The sequence below is a fragment of the Natrix helvetica genome (genome assembly GCF_964273705.1).
Source record: "Natrix helvetica genome assembly, chromosome: 1".
NCBI classification, from domain to species: domain Eukaryota; kingdom Metazoa; phylum Chordata; class Lepidosauria; order Squamata; family Natricidae; genus Natrix; species Natrix helvetica.
This window is the reverse complement of record NC_138548.1, coordinates 290,131,857-290,149,315: the sequence shown is the minus strand read 5'-3', so window position 1 is coordinate 290,149,315 and position 17,459 is coordinate 290,131,857. Positions and strand designations below refer to the sequence as shown.

Here is a 17,459-nt window from a genome sequence, read left to right as displayed (position 1 = left end):
ACTTACTGCCATAAAGTGTATCCCAAAGTTTTTTATTTATATGCACATTAGATGAATCAAATGAGATATCTAGTCCCTAGTAGGAAGGATGGAGAGCATGATAGATGATGGATGGATGGATGGATGGATGGATGGATGGATGGATGGATGGATGGATAGATAGATAGATAGATAGATAGATAGATAGATAGATAGATAGATAGATAGAGAGATAGAGAAATAGATTTCTATAGTCCTTACTGGGTGATTGGAAGGCATTGGTAACTTTCTTTAAAGCAGTAACATCTAGGTAAATTGAAAATAATTTTCTAGTTAGGAAACAAAATGTAAGACAGTTGGCAGCAGGGATCTTAGCACAGCAAGGTTATGCTAAACAGACCTTTAAATGGTCATTTTCTGTACCTTTGGGGCAGAAAATATAAAATGAAACCAGGTTGTTTGGGCATGAAACAGAATCTAAAGATGGGGAATGCACATTTCAAATCTCCTCAAGCACAGCATGGAAGGGCAATTCATTTGCATGTCTAACAACTGCTTTACAATCAAATGTTTTACACTGGGTGATTCCAAGTACCTCCTGATGAGTTCTTTTACTGCATTCAAATCACGGAAAACCTTTTTGGGAATGCCGTCATAAAGTCAGTTATTCCCATGGCATGGTAGCATTATTTATTAATTTGATTTACCACCCACTCTGTATCCACTCTGGGAAGCTCACAATATAACATAGAAAGCAAAATGACAAATACAGAATCAAAATAGAAAACATTAAACAAGATGGCAAATCTGATCAACACTACCACAGCATATACCACACAGCCAACAAGGGGCTCCAACCACCTTAGCCTTTACCCAGGTCCTGCAGTATTCTTGATTTCATTTGGTTTCTGGATCACTTTTCAGCCCACCTAGTCTTTAAAGGGGCGAGGTGGCTCAGTGGCTAAGAAAAATCAGCAGTTTGGCGGTTCGAATCCCTAGTGCCGCATAACGGAGCAAGCTCCCATTACTTGTCCCAGCTTCTGCCAACCTAGCAGTTCGAAAGCATGTAAAAATGCAAGTAGAAAAATAGAGACCGTGTTTGGTGGGAAGGTAACAGCATTACCTACTCCCCAATCTATTGAAAATATTTCTCCCAGATACTCTGGGTGATTAGGAGCTCTGAAAACTAAAAATGGCTATAATAATTTTTTTTAGAATCAGGAAATCTAAAACTTACAGCAGAAATCACAGAGAAAATGAAGCCAGTGGAATGGAGTTGGGGGTAGGAAGAAGTTTATTTATATTACCTGTGTGAGTATATGTGTTTGTATGTAGGCCTAGGTGCCTTGCAATAAAAATTATATGTGTGTGTGTGTGTGTGTGTGTGTGTGTGTGTGTGTGTCTGTGTGTTGTATTTGTGCTGATAAATAAATAAAGGGAGACTAGTATGGATCCATTTCAAGCTATTTAGCTCTCATCAGCTAGCCATACCCTTACTGGGATTTGAACCAGGGCTGTATTGCATATTAGGCCGATGTAATTGCCACTAAGCCACAGGCTCTCCTCCTTTATCAGCTAAGCCAGGGAAATAGGTATGTATTTGTGTTACAACCCTGGTATGCCCAAATATGGGAGGGAGCTCACTACATACCTATATATAATACAAATAAAAACAAATAGCAGCCAAGCCAAGATGTCCCAGAAAGGATGAGTTTACAGAATACATGAACCCATGTTTATGCCTCCCACTTTCCATAAGGACATGATTGTGAAATTCAACAGCAAACCCTAGGCACCTCTCCACTTGTTTTTATGATATTGATGTTAGTGTCCTGCATCCCATCCTAATCCCCAGTGAACTTGGTGCAAAGTATAGCTTCCTCTAGTCACATAAAGTTTGCCTGCCCCTTTCTTATAACCACTATTCTCTTAACCCAGAGGAGGAACAGATCTTTCCTGGTACAGTGAGGGACCTAATCTTTACCCTGCAGTGAGATTTTCCCATGTATTTTCCAAGGAAACTCAGAAAAGGAGGTCTCAAAAAGTCAGAGCCCTCGTAACAATACCCATAGGCTCCGAATCTATTGGCTATTTTACTCCACAAATTCATGGGGACTTAATTTAACCCTAACTGGATTTGCCCTCCAATGTGGTTTTCCCATAGAAAAGTCAGGGAGGGAGGGAGGGAGGGAGAGAGGGAAGGAGGGAGGGAGGAAGGGAGGGAGGGAGGAAGGAAGGAAGGAAGGAAGGAAGGAAGGAAGGAAGGAAGGAAGGAAGGAAGGAAGGAAGGAAGGAAGGAATTTGTGAGACAAATCTTCTAACAAAAGAGGAAGAGCTGATATCCAATGAATTTGTCATCCAGAGATTAGCCTTTTGTTTTTAATACTGGAAGCTTGCTAAGTTTGTTGTTTTGCTTATTGTTTTAAATGAAGGAGTAACATAGGCTAAACTTTTCTCTGCTGCAGTACCTTGTCCAATGAAATACCCTGCATTCTCCAAACTCAGATGCAAGTTCCCTGGGTCCTTGTTGGAATCCATTTCTCCAAGGATATTTGCAAACCTGACTTCATCACTCATAAAAGAAAGATTTAGGGAATCAATTATTCCATCCAGTGACTTCTCCAGTACTCATCCATTCCAGTACCAATCATGCCATTAATGAATTGATTTTCCCATTGACATAGCCAATCCTCATATATTTTTTCTACATCACACAGCAGTATTGTTTTTTCCTTCTGGGACCCATTTCGTATTCACTATGGGAAAATAAACTTTTTAAATAATTTACTGAAATCAGTTGCAATAGATCTACCAATTTTATATTTTCAGCAAACAAATTTGTTCCTGACATGGCTCAGAGGATTTTGAGAGGGGATTATTGTGTGTGTTTGTGTGTGTGTGTGTGTGCGCGCGCGCGCATTCCCACGTTCAAACATTGTATTTCTGGCATAGGAGTCCCTTCCTTTCTTTTGCATTGCCTCTGTCACATTGCTTGCAGGAAAGGGTAATCCAGCAAATACAATTGCCAGAATTTGCTTTTTATAATTGTATGATACTATAGTACTCTATTCTCTATGCAGCTTTTCAAAGTCCAGGACTCTGAAAATTCCTACTTGGAAGGCTCTTGCTTCCAGAAAAATTAATTGCCAGAAAAAATGCAATATGCTCTTTATTGTTCCTGAAAAGTCTGAATTCCTCAATATGTACAGGTTTTTTTTTCCTCTGCCGGTTAGTTGTGTTTTTAAAAAGTCTCAAAATACTTTTAAACTTGTCCACAGAATTGTTACTCAGAATACAACCATGTTTTTTCTCCTTTTTTATTTCTCTTTTTTAGCTATATAAAAGAGGGGGTCCTTTGTATTTATTTAGTGATAGCTCTTGAAAGACCAAAAAACCAGTATACATTTGGGGATGATGGCACATAAGCAAGCAGAAAAGATTGTTTAAGGCAGCACTTTCATTCTCAAATATTTCAAATGTATATAATACACACATGCTTTTGTAAACAGAAAAGAATGTATACTTGTTCACCAGCATGAATTGTATTGCATTTAGTAACTTAGAAATTCTAGAAACAGTCAGATTTCCCCATATTGCCTTGTGAAACCATATGCTCTTTGTAGACCAAAGTTAACTCTGTAGCAGTTATGTAATCCAGAGCAACAGGAGAAAGGGTGTTGCAATGTCAACATGTCTTGAATGGAACAACTGTTTCATAACCATTCAAGTAAACACACAATTTAAAAACAATTTGAAAACGTGAAAAAGTGACATATCACTATATCAACAATAAACTACTGCAATGCTTACATCAAAAAGTAACAGAAGACCCAAACACATGCATGCATACATACATACATACATACATACATACATACATACATACATGCTTACGTACATACTTACATTCATATATACGCCTTTGAAAATGACTGCAAAAAAAACCCCTGAAAGAGCAGAATTGTATATGATCTACCTGGAGAAAGAGTAGAAATTCCAACAGGGAAAAGCAATTATACCATCAAGTTCTAATGCTTTGAAATTAAACAGTAGCTAATGGTACTTGAAGATGTCTTTCTTTCAGCCAGTTTTAAATTAACCCAGCAGCTAAAATCTGAATTAAGTATAACTAATTCCACATAAAATACTGGGAAAAACATATCTAAACTGGTTTTATTCCACAAGGATTAGAGTTGACACACCAGCATCAATTAGTAAAAAATACACCATGAAAATAGTGCCACATAAATCCTAACAACAAAGGTGGACCAGAAAGAGCTCTTAAACTCTGTTAGTTCCTTTAGGTTCTTTAGTTTTGGAAGAATATAACCTCAATCTAAAGAAATGAACACTACCTTCCTAGGCAGATCAAGTGATCCGTGCATCTTCCATATTATCAAGATATGAGGATCAATGTATTGGTTTTTCCCTTTTCATCATTGATTCATAGCATTGATTTAACACTTCCACAACAAACCTGAATCAGCTATAAACAGAGCTGAGTATTTTCTGCATTGTGATAATGCTCATCTCCGAAGCCCTACTTAATGTAGATATTCACTCATGCCATGATTGTCCTTAATGTAAATACGAATTCGATTAATTCCACTCAATCACAATATACATGATGTTGGAGCCCAACGACATTAATAAGCAGTTTAAATTCTCTCCCAACAGTAGGACTGAGATCAATCATAAAATCATGTAGTTGAAAGGGGTTATTTAAGTAATCAAGTCCTCCAAATCCTTGTTCAGTGCTGGAATCAAATTAAATCATGCCCAACAGTTGGCAGGTCAGCTCCTGGTTGAACATTCAGTGTCTTCCACTCTCAAGCAGCTCTTATCACTAGAACATTTTTCTAACATTCAGCCATTCAATCACTGGATACAGTAGATGTATATTATTTCCTTTTTTTTAGAAAGACAAACTTCTGTATGGACTACAGTATGGCCCTCTTTTGTGTGACATTTCTTTGGGTACTCAAGGCTAAATGTATCTAATTCCCTTATGTTCTCCTATTGGACAACTTCTACTTTGCTGATCATTTTCATTGCAGTTCTTTGCATCTGTTCCAGTTTGAGAACATTTTAAAAAACAGTGTCCGGAACTGGACATAATAATTCAAGGTAATATAATGTATCAAAGCTTAGTGATACAGGCTGCCTCTCATCATAGCACTGAACACTCAGACTATGAGGAAAATGTTCAGAGTTGGTATTAGGAAGGTATATCCAACATTATCCAGCTCTTCCTTCAGCCAATGTGGGTGGGAGGTTGTTAACCTGAACAATCTGAACAAGTAACATTAACAATCTCCTTAAAATAGGCTGGGAAGCTAAACAGAATCAGTCCTGGTTTGTACCTGGATGGGACATCATTAAAGAATCATAAAGCTAGACTTTCTGGAAAAAAAGCAAGGATATTTTAAAATAATTGCCAAGATAATTAAATGACCGTAGTCATATAGCCATAGTCACTGAGCTTGATGTGATGTTGTTTACTTTATCTAAATTGTTCTTTGGCTTTTAAATTTATTGCTGTAATGTATGATTTGTGCTTATTTCATTTTGTTAGTGCCATGTGGATTATCATTTTGATGTACTGTGTAGCTGATTTTTAGTTTGGTCTGATCATAAGCTTGTTTGTCTTGCTGCTTTATAGATTTTTTTTTCAGTGAAAAGATAAATAAAATTATAGCTGGTAAACTAGTGGATGTTAATGATTAGCAAAAATACAATTGGTTCTATTTTTATGAAGTTATCAAGATATCTTTACTGGTTAAACTAAAGGGAATCAATTTTTCTGATGAGAAGAAGTATTTAATTGACTTCGGAAAACTTTTTTGAAAATGTGAACAGTTTATGAGACTGATCAAAGGCAGTATGTTTTTTTTAATCTAAATGTAGTTATCCTGGCAGTTATACTCACAAATGACAATTACTTTGACATTAATTTGATAACTCAATAGCCCAAAAGTGATACAGAATTTCCTAGTAGCTGGCAATGCATTATGCCACCCTTCTACAGTGTAACTGTCATCTTTCAATAGTGTAAATGCTATCAATAGACAGTCTTCTGGAAAAAAAAATCATGATTTCTTCCAAATGATTGAAGCCCATGGATATTTCTCTTTTCATTCTCTTTCTATACCCTCCCCCCATTCTTTTTCCTTTCAATATACAGCACCACATAGCAGAATGGATGACAGGTTATTTTAACACCAGTTCTGAGTAGGATTAAGTCATTTTCAGGCAGACATCATTGGACACTAAGGGAGTGCTGTGGAAATTATTCTGTAGTAATGGGACCAATTATTCTTAGATACAGTACTGTTGATTCTTTTGTATCTTATTTTACATTTGTAAAAATTTAGAAAGATTTGCACTTATCAAAAAACCTGCACCTACTGTAACTGGCTACAATTTATCTGTATTACTCATCTAAAGTATCTGGAAAAAGTATCCCAAAGACCATCCAGTCTGAATCTGATTTGTATCAGATTCTTGCTGCTCTAGCTTTGTATGGAAAATATGACTAATTTATGACTGCAAATAGTTTGATCAACTATCAATCCTGCCTTTAGGATTACTTATTGGATGACCACCTCTTTCTTTCTTTCTTTCTTTCTTTCTTTCTTTTTTTTTTCTTTCTTTCTTTCTTTCTTTCTTTCTTTCTTTCTTTCTTCGTCCATTCCTTAACTTTATGCAGATATCAATATTAAAGAATATTTAAGCTCTTTGTGAAATCAAAATAAAATAAAATAATTAAACAAAACAAACAAGAAATTAAGCAAAATCCAATCATTGGAAGAAGGGACAGAATTGGTTCTAATGCTGCAGTTGATTTCTTGACATTCCTTTGTCCCTAAATCAGGTGAGTGATTATTTTCAAGGCATTGTCACAACAGTTATGATGAATGTTCAGAAGTAAGTTTCCATCCTAATAGAAACAAAATAGACTGATGAGATTGGGAGAAAGCTTCCAAACAACTGCAATTTTGTAAATATATTCCTGAATTCTGGATCCTCTGGCTTGACTTTTCCCATGACTTTTAGAGGGGAGGGAATTCTGTATTGGTGGTGTTATCAGTATGGAAAGCTCCTCTCCTACACACCCTGGCGTCCTTTTACATTTGGCAAAACTAAAGCTGTTGTTTCTTGCACTCTCGCTTAAGGAATCTGCCAGATTAAAATTTGCATGTATATATATTTGTCCCAGAGAGAATGAAATCTGTGACTTTGACTTGATGCCGAGGTTCTGTCCCTCCAAAGCCCAGCTGGAGAGCAGGAGTTTTAACAGACAACAGCAGCACAATTAGTTGGGAGTTGTGTAGCTGTCTGCGGCAGGCTGCTTGCTCCTGTCTCTCTATAGGTGGTCTCCCAGTTCATCAGTTCATAAATAAGTAATTTGAAATGTGTTCCTGGGGGAAATTTCCCTCCTTCTCTCCTGAACAGACTGTACTCATCAGTTTTCCTGTTCTCAAGGTACCTGGTGTTCTCATTTATAATGGCCAGAGGACCTGTACTGTTCTAATTCCTCCTTCATTACATCTCCTAATGCTTGTTTTCAGCAGCTTCATAACTACACATTTTCTTTATATATTGATAAAAAACATGCTTTGCATATATTATTTATTGGCACTTTCATGTTAGCTTTACTGCTGATTTTAAATGGAATATTTTTACATACCAAATAAGACTCTGAAGTTAGGTTCTGGTCTAAGGGTTAGTTATTTCAATTTATAGTATGTGACAAGCATTGGTGACTTCTGGAGGAAAAGCACAAGCAAGCAAAATCATTGTCATTGGACCACATCCACCCATTTTCTTGCATTCCTCCTCCCGAACTGGACATCCTTCCTATCCTACCCCATTATTACACAATGCTGACCACAAATAGAAAACAGGCAAATACTATAGCTATGGAATGAGGGCCATACATAAAAGCAGCATTTTCAGACTAGTAATAGTGGTGAGAAATGGAAGCAAGCAGAGAGCAGAGACACATCTCCATTCAGTAAGTGAGGAATGTTGCTAATTTTGACCAACTCTTTTTTTCAAAAAAATGATTTCAATTGAATTCTCATCCACCTACATTGGGCAGGTTCCCAGCATAAAGAGAATTCCAACAGCCATCTGATAGGGATGCCTTTGCACAAATTTATCTAGTGCAACAATTGTCTCAAAGGTGCCTTTTAAAAGGTAGTTGGCCTTTCTTGTTTTTTGTTTTTTGTTTCCTTTGAAAAACATTTTGCTTCTCCTCCAAGAAGCTTATTCAATTCCTGGATGAAAAGCAAAATATTTTCAAAGGAAAAAAAACCAAGAAAGTCCAGTTGTCTTTTGAAAAGCATCTTTGGGACACTATGATCTGGATGATGGAGAATCTCCATAGATTTTTAGTGCATCAATTGTCTCATACCTAGAACAGTTGTACACGTTTTGGTCACTTTGCATGTTGAACTACTGCAATGTGTTCTATGTGGGAAGCTTTTGAATACCTCTCAAAAGTTACAGATCTTCCAGAATACAGCCACATTGGTAGTTTTAGTCATCATATGTTCATGCAACATACTGCTTTGTGAGACTGCATAGAATGCCAATGGGCATCCAACTGCAATTTACATAGATCATATATAAAGCTTCTCATGGCATATGGCCTGGATATTTGAAGGATCATCTGATTTCCATAGCTCCCGCCTGCCATATACTTCCTATAATTTGGAAAGGTCACCATGCTTCAGGTGCCATTGATGAAATCACCTAGTGAGAGCCAGGAATCAGGCCTTCTCGGGAGCCAGACCTGCCATCTGGAACAATGTCCCTCCGGAGATTTGAATGGATCCTATTTGAATGAGCTCTTAAAACCTGGTTCTTCCCTTCAGTCTTGGACTGATATGGTTCATGGACCCCTTATGTAATGTTTATCTTAGTGGTGTTGATGTCTTTTTCCATATGTTTGTTTTGTAGGGCTTTGATAATCTATTTTAATCGTCTCATGTTGTACTCTATCCAAAGTCGGGATGAAGGTAGGCAGACTATACATTTATATAGTCTATACAATACATTTGAATTCCTTTACTGAACATCAGGGTTGAATTTTATGGCCTAAATGACACTTTTTAATGTTAGGATTCTATAATAACAACAAACAAAACTGGCAACTATATTTACCATCACTGAGAAGTAGATGGGTTGAAAGCAAAGCTTGAAGAGCTAAACATTAGGGGCATACATATTTGTACTTGGACAAAGTAAGAATCTACCTCTTGGGAAATACAGCTCCCTGCTTTTTATTAAAGCAACTCAGTCTTCTTCCTGAGTTCATAAAAAGTGTTGCTGCTTTAAGAGTGCCATTAGTGGAGAATTAAAGCATCATCTTGCATAGAAGTCCAAAAGATTGGTTTCCTTCAATAACAGAAGAAAAATAATGGGTTCATGCAAATTTTGAAGTACTTCTTCCAAACTACTATGGATTCGAAGCTTCTTTATGGTCAGGCCACTATTTCTAGTCCTTTATGCTCTGTTCTTGAAGTTACCAGCAAATCTGCTTAAGTTTTATGGAGGAGGTGGTATTTTTTAATGCAGCAGATAAAAGACTTTCATAAGTATCCTTGTCTATTTGATTTATTAGCTACTAGAAAGTCATGACATGGTTAATTAAGTCACCTGAATTAGCATGTTGTTGCAACATGAAAGAATTTGAGAATACCTGTACTAGTCAACACTTCTGAACAGTAAACAAGTTGTGCATTGTAAACATTGTATCTGCAGAAAGACTTTTGGCCCGAACAATTTGCAGAGATACAAATGGTGTTGTGAAGTTATAAAATATGTATTGCAGATAGATAGAGTACACTGCCCTCAAAGGGCATGACTATGTTTTAACTTGAAGATCTTTGGGGATATGGGATTTGGACAGCAGTACAACACTTTCAGTAACCTGCATTATGGAAAGAATTATAGCAATAGCATTACATCAAGTACTTGCAGGCTGTGTTTCAAGAAAAAACCATCTACTCTACTACAATACTCAAATCTCACACCCACAGTAAATCCTAGCTAAATGGCACCAGATATTTAATCACTGCCTTGGAAAACTGAGCAGTTATTTCCTCCAGCAATGAATGGATTTTGTTTTGAAATTCTCTCTTGCACACTTTCTTCAGTATGTCCAAAATTTATTTATTTACTTATTTATTTATAGGATACATGTGCTGCCCATCTCATCTACAGGCAATTATATAATTGCGTGTAGATGAGATGGTCAGCACAGTCTTTGGTCATAAATAAACTACCAGTTTTGGGGTTATTTACCAAATAACCAGGATATTCAAAATATCAAATTTTTAAGAACTGCAAATTTTGTAATACATTTAAGTAATCTCCAGCAGCAGACGTGGAGTTTAATTTCAGTGCATCATTGCTTCTAACCTTATTCTACATAGTGGGATTTATATGGTGGGACATAAAGGTGCATAAAACTATGTTGCTACAGAGATGACTCTCAGAAGTTTGGAAAGAGTAAAGGTCTACCTCTGCCAGTGCTGTTCTGTGCAGCAGAGAAAAGTTTTGCATGTAGTAAATTTGAAATATCTGCATTGCTTGCCTCAATTATGTCAACAGATAAGGCTATGAGAAAATATTTAAACCAGGTAATGCTTTCATCTGTGATGAGTAGCAGAAGGTTCTCAAGGCAGGTCAGAGATTGACTATGTAATCTATATCCAAAATTCCTTTAAAAAGCCATAAGGCTCCTACATTTTCAAGCAAGTTCCATTCAACTCTACAATCATTCTTTCACAGTCGTTCAACTGCTTCCTGTTGACCCAACTGACCATATTTATTTGTTTGGTTGCTTTTTATGGAATGGTGTGCTGATAAATTAAAATTTTAAAATACCAAAAATACCAAGAGTGATAAAAACTACATTGTAAAACTAAGACAAACCATCATGTATTAAAGCCAGAATGTAAGAGGGGAGAAAAAACATGCACACATAATAAAACAAAGTGCCTTGGTACTTGACTGCTTCAATATGGTACTCAAAGCATTTTGATGTGAAAATGTTGGTACTTATCATTTGTTTGGTACTCGACGTACTTCAACGGGATATGGGAATAGCCGGAGAGGGCAGACAGGAAATCAGCCATGGTGGGAAGGTCGCTCTATCAGGAAAAGGGACAGATAGGAAGTCCTTCCCAGCCAAAACAAAGGGTGACATGGTAAGTCATATGGTTTGTTTGATACTCCTCTTTTTTACTTATTGCACCTCCTGAAACCAATTAAGGATTAGTACCAAGGTACCACTGTAGTAATACAGTAACACTGAAAATGTACGAGGCTCGCTAGGATTGGGTTAGGATCTTTATGGTCTCTTCCTCTGAAAGCCCAGAGAAGCAGACTCTGTCCTTTGACATCTAAGTTCAGGTGCCCTTCCAAATCTTTCATAAGACTTTTTGGCCTGTACCTTTACTTTAACACAGCTTTGGTGCTAGATGGGGGATGGGGGCAAAGGCAGGCATTAGAGAAAGTTTGGGATCCAAAATGCTTCTGCTATATAGATATAAACCAAAATACTACCTTGTTTGGTAGACCATTTCCTCTTGTAGTTTCCAATGAGAGTAAACATTGTTTTAAAAAAAAGAAGGCTGGAAAGACAAATATTACTTGTGTACCTTTTCCACCCTGTTAAAAAGTCCACCTAGACTTCAGGGTTTTTAAGGCTTCTCCCCTCGATGGAGCTACAAAAGTACAGATATTTGCTTATTGCCCTGAGATTTATATGAGTCTGAATTTTTTTTCAGTCATATCTGGTGTGTGTGTGTGTGTGTGTGTGTGTGTGTGTAAAAATGGTCTTAATATGCATTTGATAAGCGAATACTGTATATTCTAGGTCCTGTCAATTAAACATTGCCATCTTGTGGGACAGAGGAAGTGCACCTTCTTTGTTAATCCCGAGAGGTGGCGGAAGCGGAGACTTAGGGGGTTTTTAGTCAAATATTTTTTAAATTCTTTTGGGGGTTCAGGGGTTGGGGGGGGGTCAGATCAGGAGCGATGATGGAGCCAGGTCACCAGGTGGGGTCTTGAGCAGAAGGAGCAGAGAGGAGGAGGGGGGAGAGGATACCATTCCTATACAGGGCTCCTTGATTCCAACAGTCGTAGGGAGGGGCAGATACGAGGACAGATTAACAACTCGCAGTCGGTTGGGAGACCGTGGGTGCTGGTTACACCCGGTCGCTTGTACCAACCCCCGCGTTCTAGGTGGTCAGGATCTGCAGGCCCAGGGCCTGAGGCTGCTGTTATGCAATGCGAGGTCCGTTATCAATAAGGCCCCCCTCATTCATGATCTAATTTTGGAGGGGGAGCCGGACCTCGCGGGAATAACGGAAACCTGGTTGGGCCACGAGGGAGGGTTACCCCTCGTGGAAATGTGCCCACCAGGTTACCAAGCATTTCACCAGCCCCGGGCCCGGGGAAGGGGCGGTGGGGTAGCAGTGATTATCCGGGAGGACTTAGAGCCGAGGGAGTCCACTGTGCCACAGACGTCCGGATGTGAATCCCTTGTTGTGAAATGGGGCCCTGGGAGGCAGTTGGACCTGCTGATAGTATACCTGGCTCCCCGCCATACATCAGCGACCCTGCCTGAGCTCCTCGAGCTAATCTCATCGGTGGCGGTTGAGACCCCCAAACTTTTAGTGATGGGGGATTTTAACCTGCCGTCGGTGGGAGAAGCATCAGAGGGGGTTCGGGAGTTCATGGCTTCCATGATAGCCATGGACCTGACTCAAATGATTCAGGGCCCGACACACGAGGGAGGTCACACCTTGGACCTCGTTTTTGTCTCTCGCCAGTGGTTGAGTGATCTGGGAGGAGTGAATTTAACCATCACTCCTCTATCATGGTCAGATCACTCACTCCTCCGACTTGACTTCCCTGGTGCTACCCCTCGCTGCGGGGAGGCGGAACCGGAAAATACTAGATGGTTCCGCCCCAGGCGCTTGATGGAACCAGACAGGTTCCAGACGGAGCTTGGGCCACCTCCTGCAGCCCTGACCCGCCCTCGGGTAGAGGACCTGGTGGCCGCGTGGAATAATGCGACTACCGGGGCCTTGAACCGGGTGGCGCCTTTGCGGCCTCTCCGGCGGCAACGATCCACCCTGGCTCCTTGGTTCACCGAGGAGCTAAGGGTGATGAAGCGCCGCAAGAGATGCCTAGAGAGTCGTTGGAGATCCTCCTGATCCGAATTTGACCGAGCACAGGTACGAGCCCATTTAAGGACGTACCTAGTGGCATTGAGAACGGCCAAACGTCAATATTGTGCCGCTCTCATTGCATCCGCAGAGAACTGCCCTGCCGCCCTGTTTCGGGTGTCCCACTCCCTTCTGTTTCAGAGGCCGCGGGAGGCCCCTCTACAGGGTAGGGCAGAGGAGTTTGGGAAATATCTGCTGGATAAAGTCACTCAAATCCGGAAGGATTGGGTCCCCTTCAGTGGCCCAGTCGAGACGCCAGTGGCGAGTCTTGAGAAACCTTTTTGGGAGGAGTTTGACTTGGTTGTCATCGAGGATTTGGACAGATTGCGTGGACGACTGCGACCTACCACATGTTTGCTGGACCCGTGTCCCTCCTGGCTTGTACTGGCTTCCTGGGAGGTTATATGTGACTGGCTCCTGGGCCTAGTGAACGCTTCGTTGGGTGAGGGGCCTCTCCCGGCCGCCTTGAAAGAGGCGGTGGTGAGACCCTTGCTCAAGAAGCCTTCCCTGGACCCTACGGAGCTGGCCAATTATCGTCCTGTCTCCAACCTTCCCTTTTTGGCGAAGGTTGTAGAGAGTGTGGTGGCTTCTCAGTTTCCACGACATCTGGAGGAGAATGATTATCTAGACCCGCGCCAGTCCGGCTTTCGCCCTGGGCACAGCACAGAGACGGCCTTGGTCGCGTTGGTAGATGATCTCTGGAGGGCCAGAGATAGGGGTTGTTCCTCTATCCTGGTCCTATTAGACCTCTCGGCGGCTTTTGATACCATCGACCATGGTATCCTGTTGCACCGACTGGAGGGGTTGGGGGTCCGGGGCACCGTTTTGCGGTGGTTCGGCTCCTACCTCTCCGGCCGGACGCAACGTGTGTTGGCAGGGGAGCAGAGGTCGACCCTAAGCCCCCTTACTTGTGAGGTGCCACAGGGGTCGGTCCTCTCGCCGCTCCTGTTCAACACATACATGAAGCCACTGGGTGAGATCATCCGTGGTTTCGGGGTGGGATATCATCTGTACGCTGATGACACTCAGCTGTACATTTCCACCCCGAACCACCCCAACGAGGCTGTCGAAGTGATGTCCCGGTGTGTGGAAGCCGTACGGGTCTGGATGGATGACAACCGACTCAGGCTCAACCCTTCCAAGACGGAGTGGCTGTGGGTTCCGGCCCCCCGGTTCAACCAGATTATTCCATCTCTGGCCATTGGGGACATTCAACTCGCCCCCGTGGAGCGGGCGCGCAATTTGGGCATCCTCCTGGATGCCAGGCTGTCCATGGATGAACATGTGACAGCCGTGGCCAGGGGGGCGTTCCACCAGGTTCGCCTGGTGCGCCAATTGCGCCCCCTATTGGACCGGGACGCCTTACGCACAGTCACCCATGCGCTGGTGACGTCTCGCCTGGACTACTGTAACACTCTCTACATGGGGCTTCCCTTGAAATGCACTCGGAGACTGCAGTTGGTCCAGAATGCGGCTGCGCGGGTGATTATGGGGAGTACTAAGTACTCCCATGTGACACCTCTCCTGCGCGAGCTGCACTGGCTTCTTGTGGTCTATCGAGTGCGTTTCAAGGTTTTGATTACGATCTTTAAAGTGCTCCATGGCTCAGGACCTAGTTACCTGCGGGATCGTATTCTGCCCCATACATCCCTACGACCCATCCGCTCGCACAGAGAGGGACTTCTCCAGGTGCCGTCTACCAGACAGTGCCATGGGGCGGCGCCTAGGAGCAGAGCCTTCTCTGTGGCGGGCCCAGCCCTGTGGAATGACCTCCCCCCGGATATTAGGACCACTATTGACCTCCGCTCCTTCCGTGTCAAGCTCAAGACCCACCTTTTCCAAATAGCTGGCCTGGCTCAACCATAACTTCGTAACGCTCCTGATGGGTTTTTTAATTTAGTAATTTTATTTAAGGGGATTTTAAATTGTATTTTTAACTGTCTTTCACTTATAAGTCAATCCTCCTCCATGCACATATGTATATGTCTCTGTTCTTTTGTATATATGTTTGTCTTAAGTGTATTTTTATCCGTTTTGATTGTACGCCGCCCCGAGTCCTTCAGGAGAGGGTTGCGGCTAATCAAATAAAATTATTATTATTATTATTATTATTATTATTGTTGTTGTTGTTGTTGTTGTTGTTGTTGTTGTTGTTGTTGTTGAGTGAGGCCCACCTCTCTGCTTCCAGACCTGCAATTAATTGTGGATGTTACATATTGATAGGGGCCCTGACATATTTTTATGCTGTTTACTGTGCTATCTGATTCAGTCTGGGTTGCCCATTTATATGGATTTTAATTATTTTTGGGAGGGATTTTATAAGTTGCCTAGAGACTTTTGGAGTGGGCAATCATAATAAATCTAATAAATTAATAAAATGAATCCAAAAACTAGATTTCCTTTACAAAAGAGTACAACATCTGTGTTCCGCTGTAAAATCTAAAAGAAATCAAATCTTTTAAAGGTGAGATAACCAGGTGCTATTTCAAAGAAATATAAACATAACCTTCTGGAGTTGTAGGAACTGACTGCATTTTTCACTAGGGGGCAAAAGAGAGATTATTTTCTGATTTCCATTAGTCTCAGCCAAGAATGGCTCAACCTGCTCATAACACACGCCTTGATCCTACCAGTCACTGAGGGAGAGGACTGTACAATTTACTGCTAATGACCCTTTTAAACAACTGGGCTCTGAGCAAACTTGTAGTTTACTCAGCTTTGGGTTCCACACTGAGATACCAGTACAATCATAATGTGCTTCACTTCCTCCCAAATATGCACTTCCTTTTCTCTCATTCATTATTATGCATCTGCTTCCTCACCTCAATGCCTGCTGTTCCCCATCCACCCACCCGCTTCCCAAAGCACATTACAAGCAAAACTGGAGAACGGGCGATGGAAGAAGAACTGAGGAAGGGGTTACTTTGCCACAGGACCCCTTATCTAAAATCCTCCTCGAAGAAGGAAATAAGTTGATTTGCATTTTCCTACGGAAGCATAACGCAGCGGAAAGTTTCCTGTTACATTATGCCATATGATCTTCCTGGGTTTGCCCCCAGGCCTACTCACAGGCTCTCAATGGCATGGAAAACACCTGTATGGCTCCCACTTTAGACAAATCTTTTCAGAGCCTTAGACATAAGACTAACATTTTTCCCTGGCTTGCATGTACCGTATTTTCATTTCTTTTTCTTTTTTTTTACTTCGCCCTCCCCTCCTCACTCAAGGCAGATATTAAACATTTGAGTTGCCTCCTCCTGATTGCACTTGTGCCTGTGAAACCTCGGGCTGCAGTTGGAGCCAAGTTACAATAACTTTCTCCTAAGATACACGTTTAGAAAACAAGCTACTCAAAGAGAGAGGCTCTTGGGAAGAGGTCCTTTAGGCTGAAATATTCAAATCCTCATCCTGCATGTTCCAGAGGCATTTCATATTTGGAAACGGTTGCTCCATTTTTTTTAAAGCCTTTTTAAGTGCCTTTTACAAAAATATTTTAAAACCTGAAACAAATACCATCTGGCAGGCATCCAGCCTCTGTGGTATTTCTACACTTTTTCTAAGAAAGTTAAGGAACCATAAAGCATAGGAAGTTCTTCTCCAGCTCATTGTATAGTCTCTGCCCTTGGGGTGGAGTAGGAATACAAGAATCAGTAAATTCAGCTAATATAAATGTCTTGTTCTATTTTAGAAAATAGTTTTGTGAATTGAGAGAGAGAGAGAGAGAGAGAAGCATGATGCCTGGATTTCTTATTCCCTTTTCCTCATTTTTTGTGGTTACTGTCATTTTTACTTTTATTTATTAACTTTATGGAAACACAATTAACACAACATCTCTAAACTTTAAAAAAAACTTTCAAAATTTAAAAGAGATAACCTCAAACAAATTAAAACTGCAAACTAAAAAAGAAAAGAAGGAAGAAAAATTTTTATCTTATATCTATACTTAATAACACTCACTGGTTTACTAATGAATGTGCTGCTGTAATATGATCACTACAAAATATCATTATAAAATGTCACAATTTTACAATGATGCCAGAATAACATATTGCTGCAATCTTTGATTTGTTGAAAATATTGCCTTTTCCAAAACAGATAAATCACACATTTCCAACCATTCCTTGTCAGCTGATATAATGTTACATTTCCTGTTTCTTACAATTTTTCTTTTCCTCAAAAATGGAACATTGTCTATAACTTGGCCTGAATTAATGTATATCATAAAGCTTA

General features: G+C 40.6%; 1 long non-coding RNA gene across 1 annotated transcript in view; it reads right to left on the bottom strand.

Moving 5' to 3' along the window:
* Window positions 1-17,459, bottom strand: part of LOC309384082 — a 126,526-nt gene that overhangs the window by 62,397 nt on the left and 46,670 nt on the right. Inside the window, exon 2 of the long non-coding RNA XR_014173961.1 lies at window positions 11,655-11,720. This is a non-coding gene — a long non-coding RNA (uncharacterized lncRNA). The remainder of the gene's footprint in view (window positions 1-11,654; window positions 11,721-17,459) is intronic.